The 13124-nt window shown below is 38.7% G+C and overlaps 1 pseudogene; it reads right to left on the reverse strand.

The window, feature by feature from the left end:
• The window catches only part of LOC113178311 (stimulated by retinoic acid gene 8 protein homolog), a 45508-nt pseudogene that overhangs the window by 12817 nt on the left and 19567 nt on the right, over positions 1-13124 (reverse strand).

Here is a 13124-nt window from a genome sequence, read left to right on the forward strand (position 1 = left end):
GCTCGCCCCTGAGGGCAGGGCGAGAGGATGTGTAGTCATTTTAAGATTCTTCTTTTGTTTTGCTTCACATTTGTTTTAAGTTGCCTGTCCCTGGAGATGTGTAAGGTGGAAGAAAAACAGCTCACATCTGAGGAACAGATAGGGAGGAAGGACGGATGGACATTTCAGGAGGCTAGTATAATGATTTTTTGTTGTTCTAATTTTGTTTTACTCTGTTTCAGTTTTGTTTGGCATTATCTTATTGGGTTGTATTATAGTTATAGTAGAAATATTCAAGTAAAAGAGAAGGTCTCTCGAGCTAGTCAGAGAAAAAAATTCAAGTAAAAAAGAAGGTCTCTCAAACTAGTCAGAGAGAGGAAAAAATTCAAGTAATAAAGAAGGTCTCTCAAACTAGTCAGACAGAGGAAGAAAGTTTAGAGCAGAAAAAGCCATCAGGGGAAAGTTACAACAGGAGACTGCTACTAACACCTTTCTATCACCAGAGGGCATAAGTGTCCAACCAACAGCGCCACCTCTATATGCTGCGTGGTCCCCAACCCCCTCAGTTGATAGATGGGATCCTGAGACAAGACCTCAAATATTAACATGCCCTGTATTTGAGCTGGCAGGAGCGCAGCGAATTCACCATGCTTTAGATTTCAAAACAGTGAAGCAGCTAAAAGAGGATGTAACAACCTATGGTCCTCAAGCACCCTTCACTGTAAGCATAGTCGAATCCATTACCAACTTGAACATGATGCCAGCAGATTGGACTAGTATGTGTAAAGCTGTGCTAAATGGAGGACAATACCTGTTATGGAAGGTTCCCAATGAAGAATTTTGCAAGGAGACCACTAGGCAAAATGCAGCAGCTGGTTATCCTCAGAGAAATCTAGATATGTTGTTAGGAAAGGGACCTTATGAGGATCAGCAGCAACAAATTTCATATGATCCTGGTGTATATGCACAAATTGCTGCAGAGGTGGTTAGGGCATGGAAGAATTTACAAGGACATGGAGGTTTACAAGGTCAAGTATCTAAGGTAATACAAGGAGCTAAATTTGTAGATAGGCTTATTCAAACAGCTACCAGAGTTTTTGGGAATACAGAACAAGCAATGCCATTAATAACACAACTGGCTTATGAGCAAGCGAATCATTGGTGCAGGGAAGTCATTAGACCATGGAAACATGAAGATTTAAACACATATGTTAAATTATGTAGAGACATTAATGAACAAGGGCAAGTCTTGGCAGCTGCAGTACAACAGGTTTTAGATCCCAGGCCAAAAACATGGTACAATTGTGAACAAACAGGACATTTTATAAGGAATTGCCCCATAGGAGGAGGGTTTCACAAAACTAAGTATCAAAGGAGTAGAATACCGGGTATTTGCCCATGATGCCATAGAGGGAGACTTTGGGCTAATGAATGCCATTCTCAAACCACCATAGAGGGTACTCCATTATCAAAAAACAAACAAGGACCAGGTGTTTATCCATGATATCGTGGAGAAAGGCATCAGGCTCCATTGCCAAAAAATGGACAGGGGGGTCCAATGCTCCAGGGCCCATGACCACAAATAAATGGGGCACTGGAAGAAATCCCATCAGGGTAGTGCCCAGGATACATTGTCCATTAGATCCCTCACTAGACAAACCAGAGGAAGCACAGGACTGGACATTTGCGCCTCTGCCAGAACAGTACTAACTCCAGAGATGGGAGTTCAAATCATTCCCACAGGGGTAAAAGGACCTCTTTTCAAAGGAAAAGTAGGCTTATTATTGGGATGCATTTCTTCTACTCTAAAAGGACTTATGATAAGTCCTGGGGTAATTGATCCCAATTATGAAGGTAAAATAAAAATTATAGCCAGTTCTCCAAAGGGTATATCAGTAATTTCACAAAGAGATAGAATAGCATAGTTACTAATATTACCTAGCCTACATGATAAATTTTTACAGTCATACTATAGAAAGAGGGTCCAGGGGATTAGACTCCAAGGTGTAGATTGAGCTATGCTGTCTTTAAATTTAGATTCTCGCCCCATTCTAAAACTAAATATTCAAGGACATGAATTTAATGGGCTACTGGATACAGGTGCAGACCTTAGCAACATCTCTCTTCAACAATAGCCAAAAATTGGCCATTACAACAAGCCACTCAAACACTTCGAGGCATAGGAGTGGTGACTATTCCCCACAGAAGTGCAATGGTATTAGATTGGAAGGATCCTGAAGGATGTGAAGGAACTATACAGCCATATGTATTGGATCATCGTCCCGTAAATTTATGGGGACGAGATGTCCTAGATCAATTAGGTTTGACATTAACAAATAACATCAATCCAAATGTGCCCACTATTATGGCTAGACAAGGTTTCAGGAAAGAAAAAAGATTAGGAGAACAAGAACAATGTAATAGCACCACCAATACAAATAAATCAAGGAACAGACAGATATGGATTCGATATTCAGGAGGGGTCACTGAGACAATAAAAATAACTTGGAAATCAGAAAGACCAGTATGGGTTCCTCAGTGACCCCTGGCTAAAGAAAAGATACAAATAGCCCATGACGTGGTCAAACAACAATTAGCGGAAGGACATATACAACCTTCTGTATCTCCCCATAATACTCCCATTTTTGTCATCAAAAAGAAATCTGGTAAATGGAGATTATTGCAAGATTTATGAGCCATTAATAATGAGATAGTTATTATGGGACCTGCTCAATCGGGGATTCCTCAATTGTCTGCTTTGCCAAAAATCTTGTATATTTTAGTTATAGATATTAAAGTTTGTTTTTTTTTCAATTCCAATTCATCCTGAGGATAGTCCACGTTTTGCATTTACTATCCCTGCACTGAATCATGAATGTCCTGATCAGAGATATGAATGGAAAGTACTCCTTCAAGGGATGGCTAACAGCCCAAGTATGTGTCAAATTTATGTTAACAAAGTAATCCAGCCACTTAGAAATCAAAATACTGAACTACAAATATTTCACTATATGGATGATGTATTATTAGCACACAAAGTTAAAGCCACATTGCTAGAATGTTATGCCACACTTACAAACTCATTAAAAATTATAATATCAACAGATAAAGTACAATTAAATTTTCCAATTAATTATTTAGGAGTTCTATTATCCTCAACCATGGTCCATCCACCAACAATTCAAATACGAGTAGATCAACTCAAATTACTTAATGACTTTCAAAAGTTATTAGGACACATTGATTGGATAAGGCCTTATATAGGTATACCAACAGGAGAGTTGGGCCCTTTATTTGATATCCTAAAAGGTCCATCAGATCCAAACTCACCCCAAATGTTAATGCCTAAAGCAAGAAAGGCATTAAAAATCATTGAAACATATATGGAAAATATGCATTTGGATAGAATTGATATAAGTTTGCCTTTATTAATTATTGTACTACCAACAAAAATATTCATACAGGAGTATTTTGGCAAGAAGGTCCATTATTATGGATAGATTTATCTTATTCTCCTAACACTATTCTTACTAGATATCCTGAAGCTGTAGGACAATTAATACTCAAAGGAGGCCCCACGTGCCTACAAGGTAGGTGGACCTGCGACCCACCAGCAAAACAGGCCTAGGGGCCTGCTGAGGGGCAGAGCTGCCCCCTCCCCCCGTGCCAGCAAGGGAGGCAGAACTGTGACCACCAACATAACAGGCTCAGTGGCCTGCGGAGGGGCAGAGCTGCCAACCACACCTGCAAATAGGTGGACCTGCGACCCACCATCAGAGTAGGCCCAGCAACCTGCGGAGTGGCAGAGCTGCCTCCCGCGCCTGCAAGGTAGGCGCACCTGCTACCAACCGGCAGAACAGGCCCAGCGGCCTGCCGGTGTGGTAGGCACATTGCCCCAATTGGAGGAGGAGCAGAGCCAATGCCCGCAACTTTACAACTATACAAGAGTAATACAAATATATAGGGGGAAAATTCAATAACAAAACAGTTTCAGCAAGCAGAAAGAAACACGAACAGTATGAAGAGACAAGTAAAGAAAGGACCACAAGCAATGCAGGTCAACTCAACATTAGAAGAGGTAATATCTGCAGCAGATGGTATGTCAGATAAAGAATTCAGGATATACATGCTTCAGATGATCTGGAGTCTCAAGGAAGACATTAGACAGCAAAATCAGACAATGAAAGATCACTTCAACAATGAATTACATAAACAAATCCAGGAAGCAAAAGATCAACTATACAGGGCGATAGAGGTTATAAAAAACAAACAAACAGAAATCCTAGAAATGCAGGAAGCAATAAACCAACTTAAAACCTCAATTGAGAATACTACCAGCAGAGTAGATCACTTAGAAGATAGAACATCAGAAAATGAAGACAAAGTATTTCAACTTGAAAAGAACATAGACAGCTCAGCAAGACTGTTAAGAAACCATGAGCAGAACATCCAAGAATTATGGGATAACATAAAGAGACCAAACTTAAGAGTCATTGGGATACAGGAAGGCATAGAGCTCCAAACCAAAGTAATAAACAATCTATTCAATGAAATAATTTGAAAAAACTTCCCAGACTTGAAGAACGAGACAGAATCCCAAATCCTAGAAGCCTACAGGACTCCGAATGTGCAAAATCATAAGAGATCCACACCTAGACACATTATAATGAAGATGCCCAACATTCAGAATAAGGAGAGAATTTGAAAAGCTAAAAGAGAAAGGAAGCAGATTACATTTAGGGGTAAACCAATCAGGATAAAAGCTGATCTCTCAACACAGACTTTGAAAGTTAGAAGATCCTGGAATGACATATTTCAAACACTGAAAGAAAATGCGTTCCAACCAAGAATTGTGTATCCAGCAAAATTAAGCTTCAGGATGGAAGATGAAATTAAAACCTTCCATGATAAACAAAAGTTAAAAGAATTTGCAGCTAGAAAACCATCTCTTCAAAACATCCTCAGCAAATAATTACAGGAAGAGGAAATGGAAAATAACAATGAAAACCAACAGTGGGAGGTAGGACAGTAAAGGGGGGAAAATAATCAAAGAGGAAAATAAACCATGTTCAGTAACATAAATAAACAAATATGGCTGGAAGAACAACCCATATCTCAATAATAACCCTAAATGATAATGGCTTAAACTCACCAATTAAGAGACACAGGCTAGTAGAATGGATCACAAAACATGACCCAACAATATGCTGCCTAGAGGAGACGCATTTGATAGGAAAAGATATACATAGACTGAAGGTGAAAGGTTGGGAAAAATCATATCACTCATATGGACTGTGGAAACAAGCAGAAGTGTCTATACTCATATCAAATAAAATATATTTCAAGCCAAAATTAATCAAAAGGGATAAAGAGGGACACTACATACTGCTCAAGGGAACCATACACCAACAAGAAATAACAATCATAAATATATATGCCCCAAACAATGGTGTAGCTATGTTCATCAAGCAAACTCTTCTCAAGTTTAAGAGTCTAATAGACCACCATACAATAATCACGGGAGAGTTCAATACACCTCTCTGACCACTGGACAGATCTTCCAAACAAAAGTTGAATAAGGAAACTATAGAAGTCAATAACATAATTAATAACCTAGACTTAATTGACATATATAGAATATACCACCCAACATCAAGCAGTTACACTTTTTTCTCATCAGCACATGGATCCTTCTCAAAAATAGATCATATATTATGTCACAGGGCAACTCTTAGACAATATAAAGGAGTAGAGATAATACCATGCATCTTATCTGATCATAATGGAATGAAACTGAAAATCAACGATAAAAGAAGGAAGGAAAAATCATGCATCACTTGGAGAATGAACAATAGGTTACTGAATGATCAATGGGTTATAGAAGACATCAAGGAGGAAATTAAAAAAATCTTAGAGATAAATGAAAACACAGACACAACATATAGGAATCTATGGGACACATTGAAAGCAGTTCTAAGAGGAAAATTCATTGCTTGGAGTTCATTCCTTAAAAAAAGAAAAAGCCAACAAATATATGATCTCATACTTCATCTCAAAATCCTAGAAAAAGAAGAGCAAAACAACAGCAAAAGAAGTAGAAGGCAAGAAATAATTAAAATCAGAGCTGAAATTAATGAAATCGAAACAAAAGAAACAATTGAAAAAATTGATAAAACTAAAAGTTGGTTCTTGAAAAAAAAATAAGATCAACAGACCCTTAGCCATGCTAACGAAGAGGAGAGATAACTCAAATTACTAGCATACAGGATGAAAAAGGCAATATCACAACAGACACTTCAGAAATACAGAATATAATCAGAAATTATTTTGAATCCCTATACTCCAATGAAATAGAAGATAGTGAAGGCATCCATAAATTTCTTAAGTCATATATATGATCTGCCCAGATTGAGTCAGGAGGATATAGACAACCTAAACAGACCAATATCAATGGAGGAAACAGAAGAAACCATCAAAAGATTACCAACTAAGAAAAGCCCAGGACCGGATGGGTATACAGCAGAGTTTTACAAAACCTTTAAAGAGGAACTAATACCAATACTTTTCAAGCTATTTCAGGAAATAGAAAAAGAGGGAGAACTTCCAAATTCGTTCTACGAGGCCAACCTCACCCTGATTCCTAAACTAGACAAAGACACTTCAAAGAAAGAAAACTACAGACCTATATCTCTAATGAACCTAGATGCAAAAATCCTCAATAAAATTCTGGCGAATCGGATACAAAAACATATCAAAAAAATTGTGCACCATGATCAAGTAGGATTCATCGCTGGGATGCAAGGCTGGTTCAATATACGGAAATCAATAAATGTTATTCACCACATTAATAGACTTAAAAATAAGAACCATATGATCATCTCGATAGATGTGGAAAAAGAATTCGAAAAAGTACAGCATCCCTTTATGTTCAAAACTCTCGAAGAACTAGGGATAACAGGAACATACCTCAACATTGTAAAAGCAATCTATGCTAAGCCTCAGGCTAGCATCATTCTGAATGGAGAAAAACTGAAGGCATTCCCTCTAAAATCTGGAACAAGGCAGGGATGCCCTCTCTCACCACTTCTGTTCAACATAGTTCTCGAAACACTGGCCAGAGCAATTAGACACACGAAAGAAATTAAAGGCATAAAAATAGGAAAAGAAGAACTTAAATTATCACTATTTGCAGATGACATGATTCTATACCTAGCAGACCCAAAAGGGTCTACAAAGAAACTATTAGAGCTAATAAATGAGTTCAGTAAAGTGGCAGAATATAAAATCAACACGCATAAATCAAAGGCATTCCTGTATATCAGCGACAAATCCTCTGAAATGGAAATGAGGACAACCACTCCATTCACAATATCCTCCAAAATAATAAAATACTTGGGAATCAACCTAACAAAAGAGGTGAAAGACTTATACAATGAAAACTACAGAACCCTAAAGAGAGAAATTGAAGAAGATCTTAGAAGATGGAAAAATATACCCTGTTCATGGATAGGCAGAATTAACAGCATCAAAATGGCGATATTACCAAAAGTTCTCTATAGATTTAATGCAATGCCAATCAAAATCCCAACGGCATTTCTTGTAGAAATAGAGAAAGCAATCATGAAATTCATATGGAAAAATAAAAGACCCAGAATAGCAAAAACAATGCTAAGCAGGAAGTGTGAATCAGGCGGTATAGCGATACCATACTTCAAACTATACTACAGAGCAATAGTAACAAAACCAACATGGTACTGGTATCAAAACAGGCAGGTGGACCAATGGTACAGAATAGAGGACACAGAAACCAACACACAAAACTAGAACTTTCTTATATTTGATAAAGGGGCTAAAAGCATGCAATGGAGGAAGGATAGCATCTTCAACAAATGGTGCTGGGAAAACTGGAAATCCATATGCAACAAAATGAAACTGAATCCCTTTCTCTCGCCATGCACAAAAGTTAACTCAAAATGGATCAAGGAGCTTGATATCAAATCAGAGACTCTGTGTCTGATAGAAGAAAAAGTTGGCTATGATCTACATACTGTGGGGTCAGGCTCCAAATTCCTCAATAGGACACCCATAGCACAAGAGTTAATATCTAGAATCAACAAATGTGACTTACTCAAACTAAATTTTTTTTTCTCAGCAACAGAAACAATAAGGGAGGTAAATAGGGAGCCTACATCATGGGTACAAATCTTTACTCCTCAGACTTCAGATAGAGCCCTAATATCCAGAGTATATAAAGAACTCAAAAAATTAGACAATAAGATAAAAAATAACCCAATTACAAATGGGCCAAAGATCTGAACAGACACTTCTCAGAGGAGGACATACAATCAATCAATAAGTACATGAAAAAATGCTCACCATCTCTAGCAGTCAGAGAAATGCAAATCAAAACCACACTAAGATACCATCTCACTCCAGTAAGATTGGCAGGCATTATGAAGTCAAACAACAACAAGTGCTGGCGAGGATGTGGGGATAAGGGTACACTTGTACATTGTTGGTGGGACTGCAAATTGGTGCAGCCTATTTGGAAAGCAGTATGGAGATTTCTTGGAAAGCTGGGAATGGAACCATCATTTGATCCAGCTATTCCCCTTCTGGGTGTATTCCCTAAAGACCTAAAAAGAGCATGCTACAGGGACAGTGCTATATCGATGTTCATAGCAGCACAATTCACAATAGCAAGACTGTGGAAGCAACCTAGATGCCCTTCAATAGATGAATGGATAAAAAAATGTGGCATTTATACACAATGGAGTATTACTCTGCATTAAAAAATGACAAAATCATAGAATTTGGAGGGAAATGGATGGCATTAGAGCACTTTATGCTAAGTGAAGCTAGCCAATCCCTAAAAAACAAATGCCAAATGTCTTCTTTGATATAAGGAGAGTAACTAAGAACAGAGTAGGGAAGAAGAGCATGAGAAGAAGACTAACATTAAACAGGGATGAGAGGTGGGAGGGAAAGGGAGAAAGAAGGGAAATTGCATGGAAATGGAAGGAGACCCTCAGGGTTATACAAAATTACATACAAGAGGAAGTGAGGGGAAAGGGAAAAATAATACAAGGGGGAGAAATGAATTACAGTAGAGGGGGTAGAGAGAGAAGAGGGGAGGGGACGGGAGGGGAGGGGGGATAGTAGAGGATAGGAAAGGCAGCAGAATACAACAGACATGAGTATTCAATATGTAAATCAATGGAAGTATAACTGATGTGATTCTGCAATCTGTATACTGGGTAAAAATGGGAGTTCATAACCCACTTGAACCAAAGTGTGAAATATGATATATTAAGAACTATGTAATGTTTTGAACAACCAATAAAAAAATAAAATATTAAATTAAAAAAAAATACTCAAAGGAATAAAAGCAACAAAGGGAGTGTTTGGAAATTCTCCCAATAAAATTATTACTCCATATACTATGGATCAAATTGATGAGTTAGCTAATGAGTTAAATACTTGGGCAATAATCATGTGCAAATCTAATGTTTCATTTGATAATCACTTACCATCTAATCCTTTGTTGTCTTTTTGGTCTTCACATCCTGTAGTTTTTCCAAAAATGACAAGAAAAACACCTATCATGAATGCTCCAAAAATATTCACTGATGGGTCAAATAATGGTACAGCAGCAATAGTTACTCCTGATCAAACTTTTACATTTTTATTACCCAAACAATCAGCTCAAAAGGTAGAGCTTAATGCAGTATTACAAGCTTCTGTGATGATTAAAGATTCTGTATTTAATTTATTTTCTGATAGTCAGTATAAAGTTAATGATATAGTATCCCTTGAAGATGCTGGTAGGATTTCCCATTCCTCTACTGTTTTCTCTTTGTTTTCCACTATACAAAGTCTAATCTGGACAGAAAAGATCCATTCTTTACAGGATATATCAGGGCACATACAGGATTGCCTGGAGCCCTTAGTTTGGGCAATGATTTAGCAGATAAAACTATACGTGACATACATATTTTCTCTACACTAGAAGAAGCTACAAATTTTCATAAAAAGTTCCATGTCAATGCTAATACTTTACAAAAGCATTTTAAAATAACTAAGGAACAAGCTAGACAAATAATAAAACAATGTCAAGATTGTGTGATCGTTTTACCTCAAGTTAATCTTGGAGTCAATCCTAGAGGACTGATACCTAACCATATTTGGCAGATGGACATCACACACTTGCCAGAATTTGGAAAATTAAAATATTTGCATGTTACAGATGATACTTCTTCCGGATTTTTGATGGGTTCCCTTCATGCCGGAGAAAAAACTAAAGATATTATAGCTCATTGCTTACAAAATTTTGCCACTGTGGGTGTTCCTAAACAGTTAAAAACTGATTATGCCTCTGGTTATACTTCTACCTCTTTTAAACAATTTTGCTCAACATTTGGCATTACTCACATAACAGGAATCCCATACAATCCACAGGGACAAGGCATAGTTGAAAGAGCTCATCAAACTATTAAAATGTACTTATTAAAGCAAAAAGAGGGAATTGGGCAGGGGTATATATTCCCCAAAGATAAACTTAAAATAACCCTTTTTACTCTAAATTTTTAAAATTTGGATTCATCAGGACTTAGTGCTGTGGAAAGGCATATGTGTCCAAAAAATGTACATAAGCCCAAGGTATAATGGAAGGATATTCTAACAGGACAATGGAAAGGTCCTGACCCAGTAATTTTCTGGATTTGGTGGTCTGTTTGTGTGTTTCCACATGGAGAAGAGTGTTAGGAGCCACAGCAAAAATATTAATACAGGCACCTTTGGATTTAATGACTGCCAGCCAGCAATTCACATTCATATGGTAATCGGACTCATGCTGTTTAGCTGGGCCCATTTCAGGACTCAGGTTACTCATGTCACTCTTGTATTGGGAGAGTTCCCATTGGTTGGGAAAGGATGGTAGGAGGGTGTTCCGGGGGAAAGGGAGCCCCCCCGGCTCAGGTAGAACACTCACGTGGTGGACCCACTTGTTAGGGGACGCACACGGCCTCTCTCTAAATAAAACTTTGTCTCAGTTTGACTGGCTTGTGTTTTTGTGCCCAACCGGGTTGCAAGATTGCAAGCCCGCGTGCACTGACAGCTTAGCAGGGAATCGCTCAGCAGGGGTGCGGCAGGCAGTGCTCAGCGATAGCGGCGGCAGGAGCGGAACTCAGCCGGCCCGGGGCCGGGCAGCCTGCGGCATTTTGGTGGCCCTGTACTGGGAACACCCAAAATTTAAAGGTGAGTAATATCGCTCGCCCCTAAGGAAAGGCGACAGAATGGGTATTTCTGTTTTGATTTATTCTGCTTTTATTTCAGGCTCTCTAGCCTTACAATTTTTTCAGGCGAATTGGGAAAAATGGTTGACTCAAGGTTTGAAGTTATTCGGCCCTGAGAGAGAGAAAATTGACATAATCATTTTCCTCCTCTCCGTTTCTGTTTCATTCTGTTTTGGCTTTCTTCTATCCTATCTTATTGGGTTACGTTACCTTTATAGTAGATTAGAATCTAGTAAAAAACAAACCGAAAAACTGTTAAGTAAATTGTTAGAGGTCCAGGCCATGGCAGAAAACATATTAGGTCAAGCAAAACAAAAGGTCTCTCAAGCTAGTCAGATAGAAGAAAATTTGAACAAGGCAAGCTCAGGGAAAAAACGGTCGTCAGATAGGGAGGCTGCTACTAACTCCGTTCCACCACCAGAGGGCATAATTCAACCAACAGCTTTACCTGCCTCCATAGATGATGAACGGAATCCTGAGGCGGGACCCCAAAATTAGCATGCCCTGTAGTTGAGCGGGGAGAAGAAAGAGAACGAGTTTACCGTGCCTTAGATTTCAAAATAGTAAAGCAATTAAAGGAAGCTGTAGCAACCTACGGCCCGGCCGCTCCCTTCACAGTCAGTATGGTCGAATCTATTACCAGCTGGAATTTAACACCAACAGATTGGGCTAACGTGTGTAATTCTGTGCTAAATAGAGGACAATATTTATTATGGAAAATTGCCAATGAGGAATTTTGCAAGGAGACAGCTAGGCGAAATGCAGAAGCAGGTTACCCTGAACGAGACCTGAAAATGTTACTGGGGAAAGAAGAGTTTGAAGGGCAGATGCAACAGGTCAGATATGATCCTGGCGTATACGCTCAGTTCGCTATAAATGCAATTAAGGCATGGAAAACTTTGAAGGGACAAGGGGATTTTCAAGGTCAACTATCTAAGATAATACAAGGAGTTAATGAGCCCTACGCTGACTTTGTAGCTAGACTTATTGAAGCAGCCTCTGAGACATTTGAAAATACAGAACAGGCAATGCCATTTATAAAACAACTGGCTTATGATCAAGCAAATCGTTGCTGCAAAGAGGTCATTAGACCGTGGAAACAGGAAGATTTAAACACATATATTAAATTATGTAGAGACATTAATGAACAAGGACAAGTCATGGCAGCTGAAGTAAAACAGGCTTTAAGTACCAAGCCAAAAACATGCTATAATTGCAATCAAGAAGGGCATTTTAAAAGAAATTGCCCCATAGGAGGAGGGTTTAACAAAGCTAAGTATCAAAAGAGTATAATCCCGGGTATTTGCCCACGATGCCATAGAGGGAGACATTGGGCTAATGAATGCCGTTCTCAAACCACCATAGAGGGTATTCCGTTATCAAAAAATGGACAAAGACCAAGTGTCTACCCACGATATCGTGGAGAAAGGTATCAGGCCCCATTGTCAAAAAACGAATTGGAGGGCCCAATGCCCCGGGGCCCAAAACCACAAATATACGGGGCAATGGAGGAACCCAACAGCATCATCAAGGTGGTGCCCAGGACGCATTATCCATTAGATCCCTCATCAGACAGACTAGAGGGAGCGCAGGGTTGGACATCTGTGCCTCTGCCAGAGCAGTATTAACTCCAGAGATGGGAGTTCAAATCATTCCCACAGGAGTAAAAGGACCTCTTCCCCAGGGAACAGTAGGCTTATTATGAGGACGCAGTTCTTCTACACTTAAAGGACTTATGATAAGTCCTGGGGTAATTGATCCCGATTATGAGGGTGAAATAAAAATTATAGCTAGTTCTCCAAGAGGTATATCAGTAATTTCATCAGGAGATAATTATTAATAATACCAAGC

The sequence above is a fragment of the Urocitellus parryii genome, chromosome 3 (assembly GCF_045843805.1).
Source record: "Urocitellus parryii isolate mUroPar1 chromosome 3, mUroPar1.hap1, whole genome shotgun sequence".
Classification (NCBI taxonomy): domain Eukaryota; kingdom Metazoa; phylum Chordata; class Mammalia; order Rodentia; family Sciuridae; genus Urocitellus; species Urocitellus parryii.